The 25,492-nt window shown below is 14.2% G+C and overlaps 2 long non-coding RNA genes and 1 pseudogene across 2 annotated transcripts in view; 1 reads left to right on the top strand and 2 right to left on the bottom strand.

Moving 5' to 3' along the window:
• Positions 1-164: 164 nt before the first annotated feature.
• LOC143349595 (uncharacterized) overlaps positions 165-25,492 on the bottom strand; it is an 83,673-nt gene continuing 58,345 nt past the window's right edge. The window contains exon 2 of the long non-coding RNA XR_013080948.1: positions 165-362. This is a non-coding gene — a long non-coding RNA (uncharacterized LOC143349595). The remainder of the gene's footprint in view (positions 363-25,492) is intronic.
• On the bottom strand, positions 587-1,907 carry LOC143349560 (cytochrome c oxidase subunit 2 pseudogene; annotated as a pseudogene).
• Positions 21,160-25,492, top strand: part of LOC143349596 (uncharacterized) — a 69,177-nt gene continuing 64,844 nt past the window's right edge. Inside the window, exon 1 of the long non-coding RNA XR_013080949.1 lies at positions 21,160-22,207. This is a non-coding gene — a long non-coding RNA (uncharacterized LOC143349596). The remainder of the gene's footprint in view (positions 22,208-25,492) is intronic.

Genomic DNA, 25,492 nt, shown 5'->3' with positions numbered 1-25,492 from the left:
ATCATTGAAATATTATTATTATTAAAATTAATATATTTAATAATATAAAAAATAATTTATTTAATATAAATCAATTTAATACTCTTATTAATAAATTTATTAAAGATAAAGAAGTTATTAAAGGTCATGGCCTTAATGTAACTAAATGAAAAGGATGATTTGAATTTATCATTTTAATATTTAATTTTAATTAGATTCATTAAAATATAATAAACTTAAAATTGAAAATACATATGATTGAATTATAGAAACTGAAATTTCTAAAATAAATAATATATTTTGTACAATAATAATTAAAGGTAAAAATAATAATATTAAATTATTTATTGATGATCCTATTAAAGATAATAATAAATGACCTGCTAATATATTAGCAGTTAATCGAATGGATAATGTTCATGGACGAATAATATTTCTAATTAATTCAATTAATACTATAAAATTTATTAAAAATATAGGTGTATTTAATGGAACTAAATGAATTAATATATAATTTAAATTTACATTTCATCCAAATAATATAAATCTTAATCATAAAGTTAAAGATAAAGATAAATTAATATTTAAATGACTTGTTGGTGTAAAATTATAAGGAAATAATCCTAATAAATTTATAAATAAAATTATTATTATTAAACTAATAAAAATAATAATATTAGATATATATTTAAATATTACTAATAATTTAAATTCATTAAAAATTAAATTAATTAATAATATAAATATTATTTGATAACGTGATAATTTAATTCAATATATTAATGGAATTAATATTAATACTATTATAATTATAATTCAATTTATTGATATATATATATTTGTTGAAGGATCAAAAATAGAAAATAAATTTGTTACCATTTATATATATAAATAAATAAATGTTTCTTATAAAATTTAATTTTTATAATTTTATTATAATTTATAAAATAAATTATAATTAAAATAATAAAAATTATAATTAATCTATAAATATACAAATTTAATCAATTTATTGGTATTATTTGTGGAATGAAAAAATTTTCATTAGAAGTAATTGTTAAATACTATTATTTGGTTTAAGAGACCAATTCTTACATTTCAGACATCTAATGAAAAAAATATTGATTATATATTATTCAATAACTTTAAAATGACATTTTAATATTATTATTTAACTAATTTTTTATAATAATATATAATTAATTATTTATATTAATTCAATTCATAAAATTTGAACAATTAGTTCTTTCTAATACAATTGGTATAAATCTATGATTAGCCCCACAAATTTCTGAACATTGCCCAAAAAATAAACCTGATCGTATTGAAATTAAAGTTATTTGATTAATACGTCCTGGAATTGAATCTATTTTTATTCCTAATGATGGAATTGTTCAAGAATGAATAACATCTAATGATGTAGTTAATAAACGAATAGGAATATTATAAGGAATAATTAATCGATTATCAACATCTAATAAACGAAATAAATCTAATTTATCTAAATCTTTAATTATATAAGAATCAAAATTAAAATTTTTAAATTCAGGATATTCATAACTTCAATATCATTGATGTCCAATAGCTTTAATTGTAAAAAAAATAGGATTCCATATTTCATCAATAAAATATAATGTTTTTAATGAAGGAAAAGCAATAATTATTAAAATTAATATAGGTAAAATTGTTCATACAATTTCAATTAAATGATGCTTTAACAAATATCGATTTATAAATTCATTAGTTATAATATCTAATATAATTAATAATGTAAATGTAATAATTATAATTATTATAATTATAGTAATATTATAAAATAAATTTAAATTATTAGAAAATGGTGAACTTGGATCCTGAAAAGAAAATATTTTTCAATGTGAAATTATTAATAAAAAATTATTATTTTTATTTAAGAATCTTAAGTTCATTGCACTTATCTGCCATATTAATTATTAATAAATATTTTTAATTTTTTTTATAATTATAAAATTATTTATAATATATAAATTTTATTTATTCTTCTTATTATATATAATTTTAATAATAAAAGGTAATTCATTAAATGAATGATCTAAAGGAGGATAATTTTGTAATCATTCTAAAGAACATTGATAAAATTTAAAAATAATTAATCGTTTAGCAATTAATCTTTCTATAATAATATAAATTAATAAAATTAATCTATTTAATGAAATTAAAGATCCTAAAGAAGATAATAAATTTCAACAATAATATGAATCAGGATAATCAGAATATCGTCGAGGTATTCCTATTAATCCTAAAAAATGTTGAGGGAAAAAAGTTAAATTTACTCCAATAAATATTAATAAAAATTGAATAATTAATCATTTTTTATTTAAAATTAAACCAGTAAAAATTGGATATCAATAAATAAATCTTGCAATAATAGAAAATACTGCTCCTATAGATAATACATAATGAAAATGTGCTACTACATAATATGTATCATGTAAAATAATATCAATAGATGAATTAGATAATATAATTCCAGTTAATCCTCCTATTGTAAATAAAAAAATAAATCCTATTGATCATAAAATAGAAGGATTAATAATTAGTTTAGATCCATAATATGTTGCTATTCATCTAAAAACTTTAATTCCAGTAGGAATAGCAATAATTATAGTTGCTGAAGTAAAATAAGCTCGTGTATCAACATCTAATCCAACTGTAAATATATGATGAGCTCATACAATAAATCCTAAAAATCCAATCCCTAATATTGCATAAATTATTCCAATATTACCAAATGTTTCTTTTTTACCACTTTCATTAAAAATAATATGTGAAATTAATCCAAATCCAGGTAAAATTAAAATATAAACTTCAGGGTGACCAAAAAATCAAAATAAATGTTGATAAAGTACAGGATCTCCTCCACCTGAAGGATCAAAAAATGAAGTATTTAAATTACGATCAGTTAATAATATTGTAATTGCACCAGCTAATACAGGTAAAGATAATAATAATAAAATTGTTGTAATAAAAACAGATCATGAAAATAAAGATAATTGATCATAATTTAAATTATAATTTTTTATTATTAAAATTGTTACAATAAAATTTATTGACCCTATAATAGATGAAATACCTGCAATATGTAAAGAAAAAATAGTTAAATCAACAGATAAAGAAGAATGATATATTAATGAAGATAATGGAGGGTAAATAGTTCATCCTGTTCCTCTTCCTCTATATAAAATACTACTTATTAATAATAAAATTAATGAAGGAGGTAATAATCAAAATCTTATATTATTTATTCGTGGAAATGCTATATCTGGTGCACCAATTATTAATGGAATTAATCAATTTCCAAATCCTCCAATTAAAAAAGGTATAACTATAAAAAAAATTATAATAAAAGCGTGAGAAGTAACAATAGAATTATAAATTTGATCATTATTAATTCATATACCAGGTGAACTTAATTCCATACGAATAATTATTCTTAATGAAGAACCAATTATTCCAGTTCATATAGCAAAAATAAAATATAGTATCCCAATATTCTTATGATTTGTTGAATAAAATCATTTAAAAATATAATAAATATTTATTAAAATTTACAATTATATTATATTTTTAAATTTGAAATTTAATAGTTTATTTTAACTTAAAATTTTATATTTATATTTAATATTAAAATTAAATTATAATAATTCATAAAATTAATAAATTTAAATAATATTGTGTCTGAAAAAGAAGTAAATTGTAAATTTATTTATAAAGATAAAAATTCTTTCTATATTAAAAATTATTATTTATTTTTAATTAAATTTTTATAAGTTAAAATAAACTATTAAATTGCAAATTTAAAAATATTAAAAATTTAATTAAAAATTTATTAAATCTCAATATATAAATATAATATACATATAAATATAATTATAAATAAAATTAATAATATTCATTTAGGGATAATTGTACTAATTATAATCTTATAAGAATAAGATTTAATTTTTGAATTTAAATAATGATTAAATAAAAATAAATTTAAATAAGTTCATGTTATTAAAGTTCTAGAAATTAATATAACAACTAATACAATCATTAAATTTTCATAATTAATAATTAAACTTTCTAATAATATTCATTTTATTAAAAATGTTAATATTGGAGGAAATCTAGAATATATAATTATTAAAAATATTATTAATATTTTTAATGATTTACTTAAGTTTAAATCATAAACATCAAATTTATTATCAATATTTAATATACCTAATAATCGAAATAATAATAATGTCATTAAAGTGTATAAAATTATATAAATAATAAATAATTTTATAGATATCATTATTAAAAATAACAATAAACATGTATGAATTAATGAAGAATAAATTATAATGTATTTTAAAGAATTAGTATTTAAAACTAAAAGTCTAGAATATAATAAATTAAAAATAATAAATCCAATTATATGATCATCTAATTTTAATATTAAATGTATTAAATAAATAGGTTGAATTTTTAAAATAGTAGAAAAAATAAATAAATTTATTCAATTTATATTTTTTGAAGATATTAAAAATCAAAAATTTACAGGATATAAACCTATTTTTATATATAATATAAAATAAGTAATACCAATATGTAAATTATCTATTTCTTCTAAATTAAGAATATTCTTTATAATAATACTAAAATATAATAATAAAGAAGTAATTATAGAAACTATAAAATAAAAAACTGCAGAATTTATATCCTTTTCAATAATTAAAATATAAACTATAGTAAAACTTACAATTTCTATTAATATTCAAACAATAATACAATTATTAAATAATAAAGATACAATTCTTAAAAAAAAAATTAAAAAAATTAACAATTTTAATTTAACATCATATTTTAAAGTTTTTTTAATATAAAATTAAATAAATTTTTTATTTAATTTTAATAATTAATAATTCTAATTTAAATTTTTAATAAAATATAATAATAAAAATTTAATTTATATAAATATTTCATCAAAATATTCCTTTTTCAGGCATATTACTAAAATTTTTAAAAATTATATTTTAGTGTTTAAGCACATAAAATTTTGAATTTTATAGAATTAATTAAATTAATAAATATATTAATTATATAATATTTATTATTTTTTTATTTATATAAAAGATATTCAAAATCTATATTTAGGGTATGAACCTAATAACTTTATTTATTTAGTTTATTTATATAAATAAATATATTAAATAAAAATAATTTTAATTTCATTATTAAATAAATTTTTTTATATATACTAGTAATTTCACTATAATTTTACTATAACTCTGATAATTAAATATTCACTCAATTTCAATGATCAGATGAAATTGAATGATTTTAATTTCATTATTAAGTAAATTTTTTTATATATACTAGTAATTTCACTATAATTTTACTATAACTCTGATAATTAAATATTCACTCAATTTCAATGATCAGATGAAATTGAATGATTTTAATTTCATTATTAAGTAAATTTTTTTTTACATACTAGTAATTTCACTATAATTTTACTATAACTCTGATAATTAAATATTCACTCAATTTCAATGATCAGATGAAATTGAATGATTTTAATTTCATTATTAAGTAAATTTTTTTATACATACTAGTAATTTCACTATAATTTTACTATAACTCTGATAATTAAATATTCACTCAATTTCAATGATCAGATGAAATTGAATGATTTTAATTTCATTATTAAGTAAATTTTTTTATACATACTAGTAATTTCACTATAATTTTACTATAACTCTGATAATTAAATATTCACTCAAATTCAATGATCAGATGAAATTGAATGATTTTAATTTCATTATTAAGTAAATTTTTTTATACATACTAGTAATTTCACTATAATTTTACTATAACTCTGATAATTAAATATTCACTCAATTTCAATGATCAGATGAAATTGAATGATTTTAATTTCATTATTAAGTAAATTTTTTTATACATACTAGTAATTTCACTATAATTTTACTATAACTCTGATAATTAAATATTCACTCAATTTCAATGATCAGATGAAATTGAATGATTTTAATTTCATTATTAAGTAAATTTTTTTATACATACTAGTAATTTCACTATAATTTTACTATAACTCTGATAATTAAATATTCACTCAAATTCAATGATCAGATGAAATTGAATGATTTTAATTTCATTATTAAGTAAATTTTTTTATACATACTAGTAATTTCACTATAATTTTACTATAACTCTGATAATTAAATATTCACTCAATTTCAATGATCAGATGAAATTGAATGATTTTAATTTCATTATTAAGTAAATTTTTTTATACATACTAGTAATTTCACTATAATTTTACTATAACTCTGATAATTAAATATTCACTCAATTTCAATGATCAGATGAAATTGAATGATTTTAATTTCATTATTAAGTAAATTTTTTTATACATACTAGTAATTTCACTATAATTTTACTATAACTCTGATAATTAAATATTCACTCAATTTCAATGATCAGATGAAATTGAATGATTTTAATTTCATTATTAAGTAAATTTTTTTATACATACTAGTAATTTCACTATAATTTTACTATAACTCTGATAATTAAATATTCACTCAATTTCAATGATCAGATGAAATTGAATGATTTTAATTTCATTATTAAGTAAATTTTTTTATACATACTAGTAATTTCACTATAATTTTACTATAACTCTGATAATTAAATATTCACTCAATTTCAATGATCAGATGAAATTGAATGATTTTAATTTCATTATTAAGTAAATTTTTTTATACATACTAGTAATTTCACTATAATTTTACTATAACTCTGATAATTAAATATTCACTCAATTTCAATGATCAGATGAAATTGAATGATTTTAATTTCATTATTAAGTAAATTTTTTTATACATACTAGTAATTTCACTATAATTTTACTATAACTCTGATAATTAAATATTCACTCAATTTCAATGATCAGATGAAATTGAATGATTTTAATTTCATTATTAAGTAAATTTTTTTATACATACTAGTAATTTCACTATAATTTTACTATAACTCTGATAATTAAATATTCACTCAATTTCAATGATCAGATGAAATTGAATGATTTTAATTTCATTATTAAGTAAATTTTTTTATACATACTAGTAATTTCACTATAATTTTACTATAACTCTGATAATTAAATATTCACTCAATTTCAATGATCAGATGAAATTGAATGATTTTAATTTCATTATTAAGTAAATTTTTTTATACATACTAGTAATTTCACTATAATTTTACTATAACTCTGATAATTAAATATTCACTCAATTTCAATGATCAGATGAAATTGAATGATTTTAATTTCATTATTAAGTAAATTTTTTTATACATACTAGTAATTTCACTATAATTTTACTATAACTCTGATAATTAAATATTCACTCAATTTCAATGATCAGATGAAATTGAATGATTTTAATTTCATTATTAAGTAAATTTTTTTACACATACTAGTAATTTCACTATAATTTTACTATAACTCTGATAATTAAATATTCACTCAATTTCAATGATCAGATGAAATTGAATGATTTTAATTTCATTATTAAGTAAATTTTTTTATACATACTAGTAATTTCACTATAATTTTACTATAACTCTGATAATTAAATATTCACTCAATTTCAATGATCAGATGAAATTGAATGATTTTAATTTCATTATTAAGTAAATTTTTTTATACATACTAGTAATTTCACTATAATTTTACTATAACTCTGATAATTAAATATTCACTCAATTTCAATGATCAGATGAAATTGAATGATTTTAATTTCATTATTAAGTAAATTTTTTTACACATACTAGTAATTTCACTATAATTTTACTATAACTCTGATAATTAAATATTCACTCAATTTCAATGATCAGATGAAATTGAATGATTTTAATTTCATTATTAAGTAAATTTTTTTATACATACTAGTAATTTCACTATAATTTTACTATAACTCTGATAATTAAATATTCACTCAATTTCAATGATCAGATGAAATTGAATGATTTTAATTTCATTATTAAGTAAATTTTTTTATACATACTAGTAATTTCACTATAATTTTACTATAACTCTGATAATTAAATATTCACTCAATTTCAATGATCAGATGAAATTGAATGATTTTAATTTCATTATTAAGTAAATTTTTTTATACATACTAGTAATTTCACTATAATTTTACTATAACTCTGATAATTAAATATTCACTCAATTTCAATGATCAGATGAAATTGAATGATTTTAATTTCATTATTAAGTAAATTTTTTTATACATACTAGTAATTTCACTATAATTTTACTATAACTCTGATAATTAAATATTCACTCAATTTCAATGATCAGATGAAATTGAATGATTTTAATTTCATTATTAAGTAAATTTTTTTATACATACTAGTAATTTCACTATAATTTTACTATAACTCTGATAATTAAATATTCACTCAATTTCAATGATCAGATGAAATTGAATGATTTTAATTTCATTATTAAGTAAATTTTTTTATACATACTAGTAATTTCACTATAATTTTACTATAACTCTGATAATTAAATATTCACTCAATTTCAATGATCAGATGAAATTGAATGATTTTAATTTCATTATTAAGTAAATTTTTTTATACATACTAGTAATTTCACTATAATTTTACTATAACTCTGATAATTAAATATTCACTCAATTTCAATGATCAGGTGAAATTGAATGATTTTAATTTCATTATTAAGTAAATTTTTTTATACATACTAGTAATTTCACTATAATTTTACTATAACTCTGATAATTAAATATTCACTCAATTTCAATGATCAGATGAAATTGAATGATTTTAATTTCATTATTAAGTAAATTTTTTTATACATACTAGTAATTTCACTATAATTTTACTATAACTTTGATAATTAAATATTCAGTCAATTTCAATGATCAGATGAAATTGAATGATTTTAATTTCATTATTAAGTAAATTTTTTTATACATACTAGTAATTTCACTATAATTTTACTATAACTCTGATAATTAAATATTCACTCAATTTCAATGATCAGATGAAATTGAATGATTTTAATTTCATTATTAAGTAAATTTTTTTATACATACTAGTAATTTCACTATAATTTTACTATAACTCTGATAATTAAATATTCACTCAATTTCAATGATCAGATGAAATTGAATGATTTTAATTTCATTATTAAGTAAATTTTTTTATACATACTAGTAATTTCACTATAATTTTACTATAACTCTGATAATTAAATATTCACTCAATTTCAATGATCAGATGAAATTGAATGATTTTAATTTCATTATTAAGTAAATTTTTTTATACATACTAGTAATTTCACTATAATTTTACTATAACTCTGATAATTAAATATTCACTCAATTTCAATGATCAGATGAAATTGAATGATTTTAATTTCATTATTAAGTAAATTTTTTTATACATACTAGTAATTTCACTATAATTTTACTATAACTCTGATAATTAAATATTCACTCAATTTCAATGATCAGATGAAATTGAATGATTTTAATTTCATTATTAAGTAAATTTTTTTATACATACTAGTAATTTCACTATAATTTTACTATAACTCTGATAATTAAATATTCACTCAATTTCAATGATCAGATGAAATTGAATGATTTTAATTTCATTATTAAGTAAATTTTTTTATACATACTAGTAATTTCACTATAATTTTACTATAACTCTGATAATTAAATATTCACTCAATTTCAATGATCAGATGAAATTGAATGATTTTAATTTCATTATTAAGTAAATTTTTTTATACATACTAGTAATTTCACTATAATTTTACTATAACTCTGATAATTAAATATTCACTCAATTTCAATGATCAGATGAAATTGAATGATTTTAATTTCATTATTAAGTAAATTTTTTTATACATACTAGTAATTTCACTATAATTTTACTATAACTCTGATAATTAAATATTCACTCAATTTCAATGATCAGATGAAATTGAATGATTTTAATTTCATTATTAAGTAAATTTTTTTATACATACTAGTAATTTCACTATAATTTTACTATAACTCTGATAATTAAATATTCACTCAATTTCAATGATCAGATGAAATTGAATGATTTTAATTTCATTATTAAGTAAATTTTTTTATACATACTAGTAATTTCACTATAATTTTACTATAACTCTGATAATTAAATATTCACTCAATTTCAATAAATCAAAATTAATTTATAATATAATTAAATTTTTATATATTACAATAAAAATTAAATTAATTAAAGAAAATAATCAAAATTTATTTTATAATATAATTAAATTTTTATATATTACAATAAAAATTAAATTAATTAAAGAAAATAATCAAAATTTATTTATAATATAATTAAATTTTTATATATTACAATAAAAATTAAATTAATTAAAGAAAATAATCAAAATTTATTTTATAATATAATTAAATTTTTATATATTATAATAAAAATTAAATTAATTAAAGAAAATAATCAAAATTTATTTTATAATATAATTAAATTTTTATATATTATAATAAAAATTAAATTAATTAAAGAAAATAATCAAAATTTATTCTATTTAAATAATAATTTTTATATAAACAATAATAATTAAATATATAAATATGTATTTATTATATTAAATTTTTTTTTTTTTTTTATATTAATAAATTTTTTAATATGAATAATTCAAATTATAAATTCATAAAATATATAATTTATATTTTATAATATAATTTATAATTTAATAATAATAAATTTAATATAATAAATATTTATTTATTAATAAATATTTAATTGATATATATATATATAATTATTGTTATAAAGAAAAAAGATAAATTATAGATTAATATACATATTATACATAATAAATATGTTAATCTATATATAATTATCTATAAATCTTGGAATCTATATACATCTATTAATATATACTAAGAGTCTAATTATAGATAATTATCTATGGATTTATCGAATATATAATCTATATTATAAAATATAATCCACAATTTAATAACAATAAATTTAATATAATAAATATTTATTTATTAATAAATATTTAATCGATATATATATATATAATTATTATTATAAAGAAAAAAAAATAAATTATAGATTAATATACATATTATACATAATAAATATGTTAATTTATATATAATTATCTATAAATCTTGAGATCTATATACATCTATCAATATATACTAAGAGTCTAATTATACATAATTATCTATGGATTTATCGAATATATAATTTATATTATAAAATATAATCCACAATTTAATAACAATAGATTTAATATAATAAATATTTATCTATTAATAAATATTTAATTGATATATATATATATAATTATTATTATAAAGAAAAAAAAATAAATTATAGATTAATATACATATTATACATAATAAATATGTTAATCTATATATAATTATCTATAAATCTTGAGATTTATATACATCTATTAATATATACTAAGAGTCTAATTATACATAATTATCTATGGATTTATCGAATATATAATTTATATTATAAAATATAATCCATAATTTAATAACAATAGATTTAATATAATAAATATTTATCTATTAATAAATATTTAATCGATATATATATATATAATTATTGTTATAAAGAAAAAAAAATAAATTATAGATTAATATACATATTATACATAATAAATATGTTAATCTATATATAATTATCTATAAATCTTGAGATCTATATACATCTATTAATATATACTAAGAGTCTAATTATAGATAATTATCTATGGATTTATCGAATATATAATTTATATTATAAAATATAATCCACAATTTAATAACAATAGATTTAATATAATAAATATTTATCTATTAATAAATATTTAATTGATATATATATATATAATTATTGTTATAAAGAAAAAAAAATAAATTATAGATTAATATACATATTATACATAATAAATATGTTAATCTATATATAATTATCTATAAATCTTGAGATCTATATACATCTATCAATATATACTAAGAGTCTAATTATACATAACTATCTATGGATTTATCGAATATATAATCTATATTATAAAATATAATCCACAATTTAATAACAATAGATTTAATATAATAAATATTTATCTATTAATAAATATTTAATCGATATATATATATATAATTATTGTTATAAAGAAAAAAAAATAAATTATAGATTAATATACATATTATACATAATAAATATGTTAATCTATATATAATTATCTATAAATCTTGAGATCTATATACATCTATCAATATATACTAAGAGTCTAATTATACATAATTATCTATGGATTTATCGAATATATAATCTATATTATAAAATATAATCCACAATTTAATAATAATAAATTTAATACAATAAATATTTATTTATTAATAAATATTTAATTGATATATACATATAACTTATTTTTTTTAATATAATATTAATTATATACATATATATATATATAATTTATTTATTTATTATATAATATTAATTATATATATATATATCAATTAAATATTTATTAATAAATAAATATTTATTGTATTAAATTTATTATTATTAAATTGTGGATTATATTTTATAATATAGATTATATATTCGATAAATCCATAGATAATTATGTATAATTAGACTCTTAGTATATATTGATAGATGTATATAGATCTCAAGATTTATAGATAATTATATATAGATTAACATATTTATTATGTATAATATGTATATTAATCTATAATTTATTTTTTTTTCTTTATAACAATAATTATATATATATATATCAATTAAATATTTATTAATAGATAAATATTTATTATATTAAATCTATTATTATTAAATTGTGGATTATATTTTATAATATAGATTATATATTCGATAAATCCATAGATAATTATGTATAATTAGACTCTTAGTATATATTGATAGATGTATATAGATCTCAAGATTTATAGATAATTATATATAGATTAACATATTTATTATGTATAATATGTATATTAATCTATAATTTATTTTTTTTTCTTTATAACAATAATTATATATATATATATCGATTAAATATTTATTAATAGATAAATATTTATTATATTAAATCTATTGTTATTAAATTATGGATTATATTTTATAATATAGATTATATATTCGATAAATCCATAGATAATTATGTATAATTAGACTCTTAGTATATATTAATAGATGTATATAGATCTCAAGATTTATAGATAATTATATATAGATTAACATATTTATTATGTATAATATGTATATTAATCTATAATTTATTTTTTTTTCTTTATAATAATAATTATATATATATATATCAATTAAATATTTATTAATAGATAAATATTTATTATATTAAATCTATTGTTATTAAATAATGGATTATATTTTATAATATAAATTATATATTCGATAAATCCATAGATAATTATATATAATTAGACTCTTAGTATATATTGATAGATGTATATAGATCTCAAGATTTATAGATAATTATATATAGATTAACATATTTATTATGTATAATATGTATATTAATCTATAATTTATTTTTTTTTCTTTATAATAATAATTATATATATATATATCGATTAAATATTTATTAATAGATAAATATTTATTATATTAAATCTATTGTTATTAAATTGTGGATTATATTTTATAATATAAATTATATATTCGATAAATCCATAGATAATTATCTATAATTAGACTCTTAGTATATATTAATAGATGTATATAGATCTCAAGATTTATAGATAATTATATATAGATTAACATATTTATTATGTATAATATGTATATGAATCTATAATTTATCTTTTTTCTTTATAACAATAATTATATATATATATATCAATTAAATATTTATTAATAAATAAATATTTATTATATTAAATTTATTATTATTAAATTATAAATTATATTATAAAATATAAATTATATATTTTATGAATTTATAATTTGAATTATTCATATTAAAAAATTTATTAATATAAAAAAAAAAAAAAAGTTTAATATAATAAATACATATTTATATATTTAATTATTATTGTTTATATAAAAATTATTATTTAAATAGAATAAATTTTGATTATTTTCTTTAATTAATTTAATTTTTATTATAATATATAAAAATTTAATTATATTATAAAATAAATTTTGATTATTTTCTTTAATTAATTTAATTTTTATTATAATATATAAAAATTTAATTATATTATAAAATAAATTTTGATTATTTTCTTTAATTAATTTAATTTTTATTGTAATATATAAAAATTTAATTATATTATAAATAAATTTTGATTATTTTCTTTAATTAATTTAATTTTTATTGTAATATATAAAAATTTAATTATATTATAAAATAAATTTTGATTATTTTCTTTAATTAATTTAATTTTTATTGTAATATATAAAAATTTAATTATATTATAAATAAATTTTGATTTATTGAAATTGAGTGAATATTTAATTATCAGAGTTATAGTAAAATTATAGTGAAATTACTAGTATGTATAAAAAAATTTACTTAATAATGAAATTAAAATCATTCAATTTCATCTGATCATTGAAATTGAGTGAATATTTAATTATCAGAGTTATAGTAAAATTATAGTGAAATTATTAGTATGTATAAAAAAATTTACTTAATAATGAAATTAAAATCATTCAATTTCATCTGATCATTGAAATTGAGTGAATATTTAATTATCAGAGTTATAGTAAAATTATAGTGAAATTACTAGTATGTATAAAAAAATTTACTTAATAATGAAATTAAAATCATTCAATTTCATCTGATCATTGAAATTGAGTGAATATTTAATTATCAGAGTTATAGTAAAATTATAGTGAAATTACTAGTATGTATAAAAAAATTTACTTAATAATGAAATTAAAATCATTCAATTTCATCTGATCATTGAAATTGAGTGAATATTTAATTATCAGAGTTATAGTAAAATTATAGTGAAATTACTAGTATGTATAAAAAAATTTACTTAATAATGAAATTAAAATCATTCAATTTCATCTGATCATTGAAATTGAGTGAATATTTAATTATCAGAGTTATAGTAAAATTATAGTGAAATTACTAGTATGTATAAAAAAATTTATTTAATAATGAAATTAAAATCATTCAATTTCATCTGATCATTGAAATTGAGTGAATATTTAATTATCAGAGTTATAGTAAAATTATAGTGAAATTACTAGTATGTATAAAAAAATTTACTTAATAATGAAATTAAAATCATTCAATTTCATCTGATCATTGAAATTGAGTGAATATTTAATTATCAGAGTTATAGTAAAATTATAGTGAAATTACTAGTATGTATAAAAAAATTTACTTAATAATGAAATTAAAATCATTCAATTTCATCTGATCATTGAAATTGAGTGAATATTTAATTATCAGAGTTATAGTAAAATTATAGTGAAATTACTAGTATGTATAAAAAAATTTACTTAATAATGAAATTAAAATCATTCAATTTCATCTGATCATTGAAATTGAGTGAATATTTAATTATCAGAGTTATAGTAAAATTATAGTGAAATTACTAGTATGTATAAAAAAATTTACTTAATAATGAAATTAAAATCATTCAATTTCATCTGATCATTGAAATTGAGTGAATATTTAATTATCAAAGTTATAGTAAAATTATAGTGAAATTACTAGTATGTATAAAAAAATTTACTTAATAATGAAATTAAAATCATTCAATTTCATCTGATCATTGAAATTGAGTGAATATTTAATTATCAGAGTTATAGTAAAATTATAGTGAAATTACTAGTATGTATAAAAAAATTTACTTAATAATGAAATTAAAATCATTCAATTTCACCTGATCATTGAAATTGAGTGAATATTTAATTATCAGAGTTATAGTAAAATTATAGTGAAATTACTAGTATGTATAAAAAAATTTACTTAATAATGAAATTAAAATCATTCAATTTCATCTGATCATTGAAATTGAGTGAATATTTAATTATCAGAGTTATAGTAAAATTATAGTGAAATTACTAGTATGTATAAAAAAATTTACTTAATAATGAAATTAAAATCATTCAATTTCATCTGATCATTGAAATTGAGTGAATATTTAATTATCAGAGTTATAGTAAAATTATAGTGAAATTACTAGTATGTATAAAAAAATTTACTTAATAATGAAATTAAAATCATTCAATTTCATCTGATCATTGAAATTGAGTGAATATTTAATTATCAGAGTTATAGTAAAATTATAGTGAAATTACTAGTATGTATAAAAAAATTTACTTAATAATGAAATTAAAATCATTCAATTTCATCTGATCATTGAAATTGAGTGAATATTTAATTATCAGAGTTATAGTAAAATTATAGTGAAATTACTAGTATGTATAAAAAAATTTACTTAATAATGAAATTAAAATCATTCAATTTCATCTGATCATTGAAATTGAGTGAATATTTAATTATCAGAGTTATAGTAAAATTATAGTGAAATTACTAGTATGTATAAAAAAATTTACTTAATAATGAAATTAAAATCATTCAATTTCATCTGATCATTGAAATTGAGTGAATATTTAATTATCAGAGTTATAGTAAAATTATAGTGAAATTACTAGTATGTATAAAAAAATTTACTTAATAATGAAATTAAAATCATTCAATTTCATCTGATCATTGAAATTGAGTGAATATTTAATTATCAGAGTTATAGTAAAATTATAGTGAAATTACTAGTATGTATAAAAAAATTTACTTAATAATGAAATTAAAATCATTCAATTTCATCTGATCATTGAAATTGAGTGAATATTTAATTATCAGAGTTATAGTAAAATTATAGTGAAATTACTAGTATGTATAAAAAAATTTACTTAATAATGAAATTAAAATCATTCAATTTCATCTGATCATTGAAATTGAGTGAATATTTAATTATCAGAGTTATAGTAAAATTATAGTGAAATTACTAGTATGTATAAAAAAATTTACTTAATAATGAAATTAAAATCATTCAATTTCATCTGATCATTGAAATTGAGTGAATATTTAATTATCAGAGTTATAGTAAAATTATAGTGAAATTACTAGTATGTATAAAAAAATTTACTTAATAATGAAATTAAAATCATTCAATTTCATCTGATCATTGAAATTGAGTGAATATTTAATTATCAGAGTTATAGTAAAATTATAGTGAAATTACTAGTATGTATAAAAAAATTTACTTAATAATGAAATTAAAATCATTCAATTTCATCTGATCATTGAAATTGAGTGAATATTTAATTATCAGAGTTATAGTAAAATTATAGTGAAATTACTAGTATGTATAAAAAAATTTACTTAATAATGAAATTAAAATCATTCAATTTCATCTGATCATTGAAATTGAGTGAATATTTAATTATCAGAGTTATAGTAAAATTATAGTGAAATTACTAGTATGTATAAAAAAATTTATTTAATAATGAAATTAAAATCATTCAATTTCATCTGATCATTGAAATTGAGTGAATATTTAATTATCAGAGTTATAGTAAAATTATAGTGAAATTACTAGTATGTATAAAAAAATTTACTTAATAATGAAATTAAAATCATTCATTTGATAAAATTTTAGTTTATTATAAAATTTTTCTATTACGATGAAAAGATTTAATTAAAAATTAAAAGTTTTAATAAAAATTTAATTTTAGTTTTATTATTAATTAATTATTTTAATATTTATATAAATTTTTTTTTTTATTATAAATTTTTAAATAAAATTTATAAAAATTATTTAAATTTTATATTTAAAAAATAAATGAAAATTTTATTTAGGAAAAAAAAATTAATAGAAGATAATTTAGTGCCAGCATCTGCGGTTAAACTACATCTATAAATTAATAATAATAATTTTAAATAAATTTAATAAAAAAGAATTAAATAAATAATTAATTATAATTTTAGTGAAATAATAATATAATTTTAAATTTATTTATTAAATTTAGTTATTTTGTAAATTTTATTAAAAACTAGGATTAGATACCCTATTATTAAAAAAGAAATTATACAATTGATTATTAAATGTTAATCATTAAAATTAAAATATTTGGCGGTTAAATAATATTTTAGAGGAACTTGTGAATTAATTTGATGATCCACGATAAGATTTACTTAATTTAATTTTTATGTATTGTTGTTTTTAAAAATTTTAATAAAAATATTTTTATTAAATTTAATTTAAATTATAATTCAAATCAAAATGTAGAATAATTAAGATTTAATGAGTTACAATAAAATTTATATTTAAGGATAATTTATTTTAATATAAATTTTAAAAAGGATTTAAAAGTAAATAATTTTAAATTAAAATTATTGAAAGTTGTAAATTTAATGTACAAATCGCCCGTCATTTTCATATAAAAATTGGAAAAAGTCGTAACAAAGTAGAAGTATTGGAAAATGTTTTTAGTTTAAGAATAAAGAATTAATTAATAATTTATTTTTAAATAAATTTAAATAATAATTTTTATTCTAAAAATATTTATTTTATATATATAATATATATATATATATATATATATATTATTTTAAAGTTTAATTTAATTTAATAATAATTAAAGTAATTTTAAATATAAATTTGTTTAAGTAAATATTTTAAATAAATTTTTTATATTAATAAGTATTGTAAAAGTTTTAAATAATTTTAAATAAAAAAAAAAATTATTTTTGTACCTTTTGTATCAGGGTTTATTAATTATAATTATATATATATATATATTTCTCGAAAATAAAAGAGCTAAATAAATATAATTTTTTATGTAAAATAATTAATTATTAATATTTATTTAGAAATTATACGTTATTCGATTTTATTGATATCTAGTTTTTTTTGAAATGAATTTAATTCATATATTTAATAAAAATTTATTTTATAATAAAATAAAATTTATTAAATATAAAAAAATTATGGGATAAACTTTAATTTTAAAATTATTATTTAAAATATTTATTTAAATATATTTATATTCATAAAATTTGTTAATATTAAAAAAAATTTAATAATTTATAAAATTTAAATATTTAAAAATTTATTAATAAAATATAAATTAATAAAAAAAAATTAATTAAAATTAAATTAAATTAATTTATAATGATAAAATTAGTAAATTTTATTATATTAATATATTTATTTAATTTATAAATATAATATAGGAATTAAGCAAAAATTATATTCACCTGTTTATCAAAAACATGTCTTTTTGTTAATAATTTAAAGTCAATTCTGCTCAATGAATTAAATTTTAAATAGCTGCAGTATTTTGACTGTACAAAGGTAGCATAATAAATAGGTTTTTAATTGGAATCTTGTATGAAAGAGTTAATGAAATATAAACTATCTTTATTATAAAAATTAAATTTTAATTTTAAGTAAAAATGCTTAAATAATATTAAGGGACGATAAGACCCTATAGAATTTTATATAATTTTATTAATATTAATATTTTAAATTGATATTAATAAAATTATATTTTATTGGGAGGATATTTAAATTTATTAAACTTTAAAATAATTAATAATCAATAATTATTGTTTAAATAAATGAATTTTATTAAAAATTAATAGATAAATTACCTTAGGGATAACAGTGTAATATCTTTGGAAAGATCATATTAATAAAGATGATTACAACCTCGATGTTGAATTAAGATAAATTTTAAATGCAGTAGTTTAAATATTAAGTCTGTTCGACTTTTAAAATCTTACATGATTTGAGTTCAGATCGGCGTAAGCCAGATCGGTTTCTATCTTTAATAAAAATAAATATTTTTGTACGAAAGGACTCTATATTTAAAATAATTTTTTATTAATTAATAAATATTTTTATTAATTATTTTAGCAAATTAGTGCAATTAAATTTAGAATTTAGTATAAATATAAGTTATTATATAAATAATAATTTATTCTTTATTAAATTATATATATATAAGTTTAATTTATTTATTTTTATTAATTTTAATAAATTTAATAGCTGTTGCATTTTTAACATTATATGAACGAAAAATTTTAGGTTATATTCAAGATCGAAAAGGTCCAAATAAATCTGGATTTATAGGATTATTTCAACCAATTAATGATGCTATAAAATTATTATTTAAAGAATTTTTTATTTTAAAAAATTCAAATTTTTATCAATATATATTTTGTCCAATATTAATTTTAATTTTATCTTTTATATTATGATTAGTAATACCTTTTTATTTTAATTTATATAATAATAATTTTTCAATTTTATTTATATTAAGAATTTTAAGATTTAGTGTTTTTCCTATAATAATTATAGGATGATCTTCAAATTCTAATTATTCTATGTTAGGATCAATTCGATCTATTGCACAATCTATTTCTTATGAAATTAGATTATTTTTAATATTATTAATTATAATATTATTAACTGAAAGTATATCTTTTTACAATTTTATTATTTTTCAAAAATATATTAAATTTTGTATTCTTTTATTTCCTTTATATTTAATATTTATATTAAATATATTAATAGAATTAAATCGTACACCATTTGATTTAATTGAAGGTGAATCAGAATTAATTTCTGGATTTAATACTGAATATTTTAGAAGACAATTTACTATAATTTTTATAGCTGAATATTTAAGAATTAGATTTGCAAGAATAATTTTAAGTATTATATTTTTTGGATTTGATATATATTCAATTAAATTTTTATTAATTTATTATTTTCATTTATTATTAATTATTTGAATACGTGGAGTTTTACCTCGTATTCGATATGATGAATTAATATACTTATGTTGAAAAACTTTTTTACCTATAACTTTAATATATTTATTTTTTATTTTTATATTTAAACAATTTTCTAACATTATATTATAAATTAAAATATTAAATAAATTTTTAATTTATAATTTAATAAATTTATATAAATATAATTATTATTATAAAATTTAAGCTTATAGAAGTTTATAATATTCTATCTTATATTTTCAAAATATATGCTTAATTCAAGCTCATAAACTTAAAATTTTATACTTATTTTATTTAAAATTTTAATATAATAATATTATCTCAAAATTTATTAAATATTGAATTTAATAAAAAATATGAGAAATATAATAATGAAAATAATTGTCTTAAATTAGTGTAAGGATATTCAATTAATTGACTACCTAATCAAGTTAATAAAATAAATACATTAACAAATATTCAAAATATAATTTTATTAATTGGGTAAAATTTACTTGATTTAATATTATAATTATTAATAATTGGTAAAAAATATAAAATTAAAATTGATATAAATAATATTAATACTCCTCCTAATTTATTTGGAATAGCTCGTAAAATTGAATATGCAAATAAAAAATATCATTCTGGTTTAATATGTTCTGGTGTAATTATAGAATTTGCTATAATAAAATTATCTGGATCACTTAAATAATAAGGAATTTGTATAACAATAATAAAATTAATATATAAAATTAAAATAAATCCTATAATATCTTTAATGAAAAAATAAGGATAAAAAGGAATTTTATAGATATTACTATCTATACCTATTGGGTTATTTGATCCATTTAAATGTAAATAAAATAAATGTAAAATTACTATAAATATAATAATTAAAGGTAAAATAAAATGAAATGAATAAAAACGATTTAATGTTGCATTATTAATTGAAAATCCTCCTCAAATTCATTCAACAATATCTTGCCCAATATATGGTAATGCAGATAATAAATTTGTAATTACAGTTGCACCTCAAAAAGATATTTGTCCTCATGGTAATACATATCCTAAAAAAGCTGTAGCTATAGAAAGTAATAAAATTATAATTCCAATAAATCATACATTAATTGATTTAAATGAATGATAATAGATATTTCGTCCAATATGTATATATATACAAATAAAATATATTGAAGCTCCATTTATATGAATTAAACGAATTAATCAACCTTTATTAACATCTTTTATAATATGAATAACTCTTTCAAAAGCATAATTAATATTTGGACAATAATGTAATGATAATAATAACCCTGAAATAATTTGAATTATTAAATATAACCCTAATAATGATCCAAAGTTTCATAAAATATTAATATTTAATGGGGTTGGTAAAATAATTAATGAATTATTAAAAATTTTAAGTAATGAATTAACTTTAAATAATTTAATGAATTTATTTTTCATTAATTAAATATAATAAGATTTTTTATACTATTAATTTTTAATTTTTCGTAATGATTTAAATTTAATTAATGATATTTTTATAATTAAATTTAAACAATAAATTAAATAAGTAATTGAAATAAAAATAAAAATACAATTAGGAAATTTATATAATAATTTAATTGAATAATTAATATTTTTAAATATAATTTTATTTATTATAAAATCAATTGAAATATAATTATAATATGTATAAATTATAATTAAAATTATAATAATATATATTAATAAAATTGAATAATATTCATAAGTAAATATAATTATTTTATAATTATTAATTAATCTAGTAAAATATATAAATATAATTATTAATCCCCCAATTATTGAAATAAAAATTATATAACTATATATATTTATATTTATATCTAAATTAATTAATAATAATATATTTATAATATAAAAAACTAAAATTATTATAAATATTAATGGATGTAAATTAATTTTTATTATTGAAAATCTAATTAATATAATTATATTTGAAACAATAATTAATTTAATTAAAATTATTATTTTTGGTATTATTATTATCATTTTAAAATTAAAATTATTATTTATAAATTAACAAAAAATAGTTTATTTAAAATATTAATTTTGGGAATTAAAGATAAAATACTCTTTTTTTTTTGAAAATTAAAATTGTTTTAAATAAATATTATTTTTTTTAATTTACAAAATTAATGTTTTTAAATAAACTATAAAACTTAATTTAATTTTAAATATTCAAAATAAATATATAAAATATGATTTTATTGGTGATATATTATTTAATTATCATTTTTTTTATTTAATATTATTTTTAGGACTAGTATTAATTTTTAAATTTAAAGATTCATTATTAATAATTTTAATTAGAATTGAATTTATAATCATATTAAATATTATAATAACTATTTATTTAAAAATTATAAATTTTGATGAATGATTATTTTTATTTTATATTGTATTTTCTGTTTGTGAAAGAGTATTAGGTTTATCTTTAATTATTAATTTAATATATAAATATGGAAATCAAAATATTAGAATAATAAATTTAATATGGTAATAATAATTAAAATATTAAAATAATTAAATTTAATATGGTAATAATAATTTTATTTAATACATTTGCTTTAATTTATATATATAATTTTTATAAATATAAATTTATAATAAGAAATTTAATTAATATAATATTAATTATATTAATTATAAATTATGATTTATTTATTGAATGAAATAAATATAGATTTAATTTTAGATTAAATAATTATTCTTTTATAATGATTATTTTAAGATTATGGATTTTTAGTATTATTATTATATCATTAAGGTTAAAAATAATTAATTTTAATTTATTTATTAATTTTTTATTAATTTTATTAATTAATTTAATTTTATTTTTTATATCTAATAATGTTTTAATATTCTATTTTTTCTTTGAAGTTAGATTAATTTTAATATTTTTAATAATTATTTATTGAGGAATAGGTGAAATACGAATTTTAGCAAGAATATATTTAATATTTTATACATTATTTTTTTCTTTACCATTTTTATTATTTTTATTTTTAATAATTTTAAATAAAAATTATATTATATTTAATATAATAGAAATAGAATTATTTATTTGTAATAATTATCTATTTATATTTATAATTTTATCTTTTTTAGTTAAAATTCCAATTTTTGGTATACATAATTGATTATTAAAAGCTCATGTAGAAGCTCCTGTATATTGTTCAATAATTTTAGCTTCTATTATATTAAAATTAGGAACATATGGATTATTACGATTTATTTTAATTTTTTATAATAATTTAATATTTATTAAAATTTATATTATAATTATTAGTATAATTGGAGGTATTATTTTAAGAATTTTATGTTTACGTCAGATTGATATAAAAATTTTAGTTGCATATTCTTCAGTAGTTCATATAAGTATTTTAATTAGTAGATTAATAACTTTAAAAAATTTAAGTTTATATAGATGTTATTTAACAATAATTTCTCATGGTTTATGTTCATCAGGATTATTTTATATAGTAAATTTATTTTATAAAGAAACAAATAGCCGATTAATAATTATTAATAAAGGTATTATAAATGTTACTTCAAAAATATCATTATTATGATTTTTATTATGTTCTTCTAATATATCTGCTCCTTTATCATTAAATTTAATTAGAGAAATTTTTACTATAATAATTTTATATAATTGATGTAATTCATTAATTTTTATATTAATATTAATTAGATTTTTAAGATTTATTTATTCTTTATATTTATTTAGATATATAAATCATGGAAAAATAAATTTTTATTTAAAAATTAAAAATTTTAAGTTTTTAGAATTTTTAGTAATTATTTTACATTGATTACCTTTAAATTTTATATTTTTAAATTTAGATTTATTTATATAATTTAATTGTAATAAAAATATTTATTTAAATTTAAGTTAATATATATATATATATATATATATTAATATATATAAATAAAAATCAATTTAAATAGTTTAAATAAAAATATTGAATTGTGGATTCAATGATGTATAAAAATACTTTAAATTATATTATTAATAATTATTTATAGTTTATTTATATTAATTTTAAGTTTTATATTAATAATTATAGGAATATATTTTTATATATTTAAATTTAATATATATATTGAATGATTAATATTAAATTTTAATAGAATAAAAATTGAATTTTTAATTTTTTTAGATTATATAAGATTAATTTTTTTAAGAATTGTAATATTAATTTCTTCTATAGTAATATTATATAGAATTGAATATATAAAATCAGAAATTTTTATTAAACGATTTATTTATTTAGTAATATTATTTGTAATTTCAATATGTTTAATAATTTTAAGTCCAAATATTTTTAGAATTATATTAGGTTGAGATGGTTTAGGATTAATTTCTTATTGTTTAATTATTTTTTATCAAAATTATAATTCATATAATTCAGGATTCTTAACAATTTTATGTAATCGAATCGGAGATGTTAGATTATTGTTAATAATTTGTATATTTATAAATTTAGGTTCTTGAAATGGTTTAATTTACAATAATAATTTTTATAATAATATATTAAATTTTATATTAATTTTAACAGCTATAACTAAAAGTGCTCAAATACCTTTTTC

The sequence above is a fragment of the Colletes latitarsis genome, chromosome 13 (genome assembly GCF_051014445.1).
Source record: "Colletes latitarsis isolate SP2378_abdomen chromosome 13, iyColLati1, whole genome shotgun sequence".
Lineage (NCBI taxonomy): Eukaryota > Metazoa > Arthropoda > Insecta > Hymenoptera > Colletidae > Colletes > Colletes latitarsis.
This window is presented reverse-complemented; position numbering and strand designations above follow the sequence as displayed.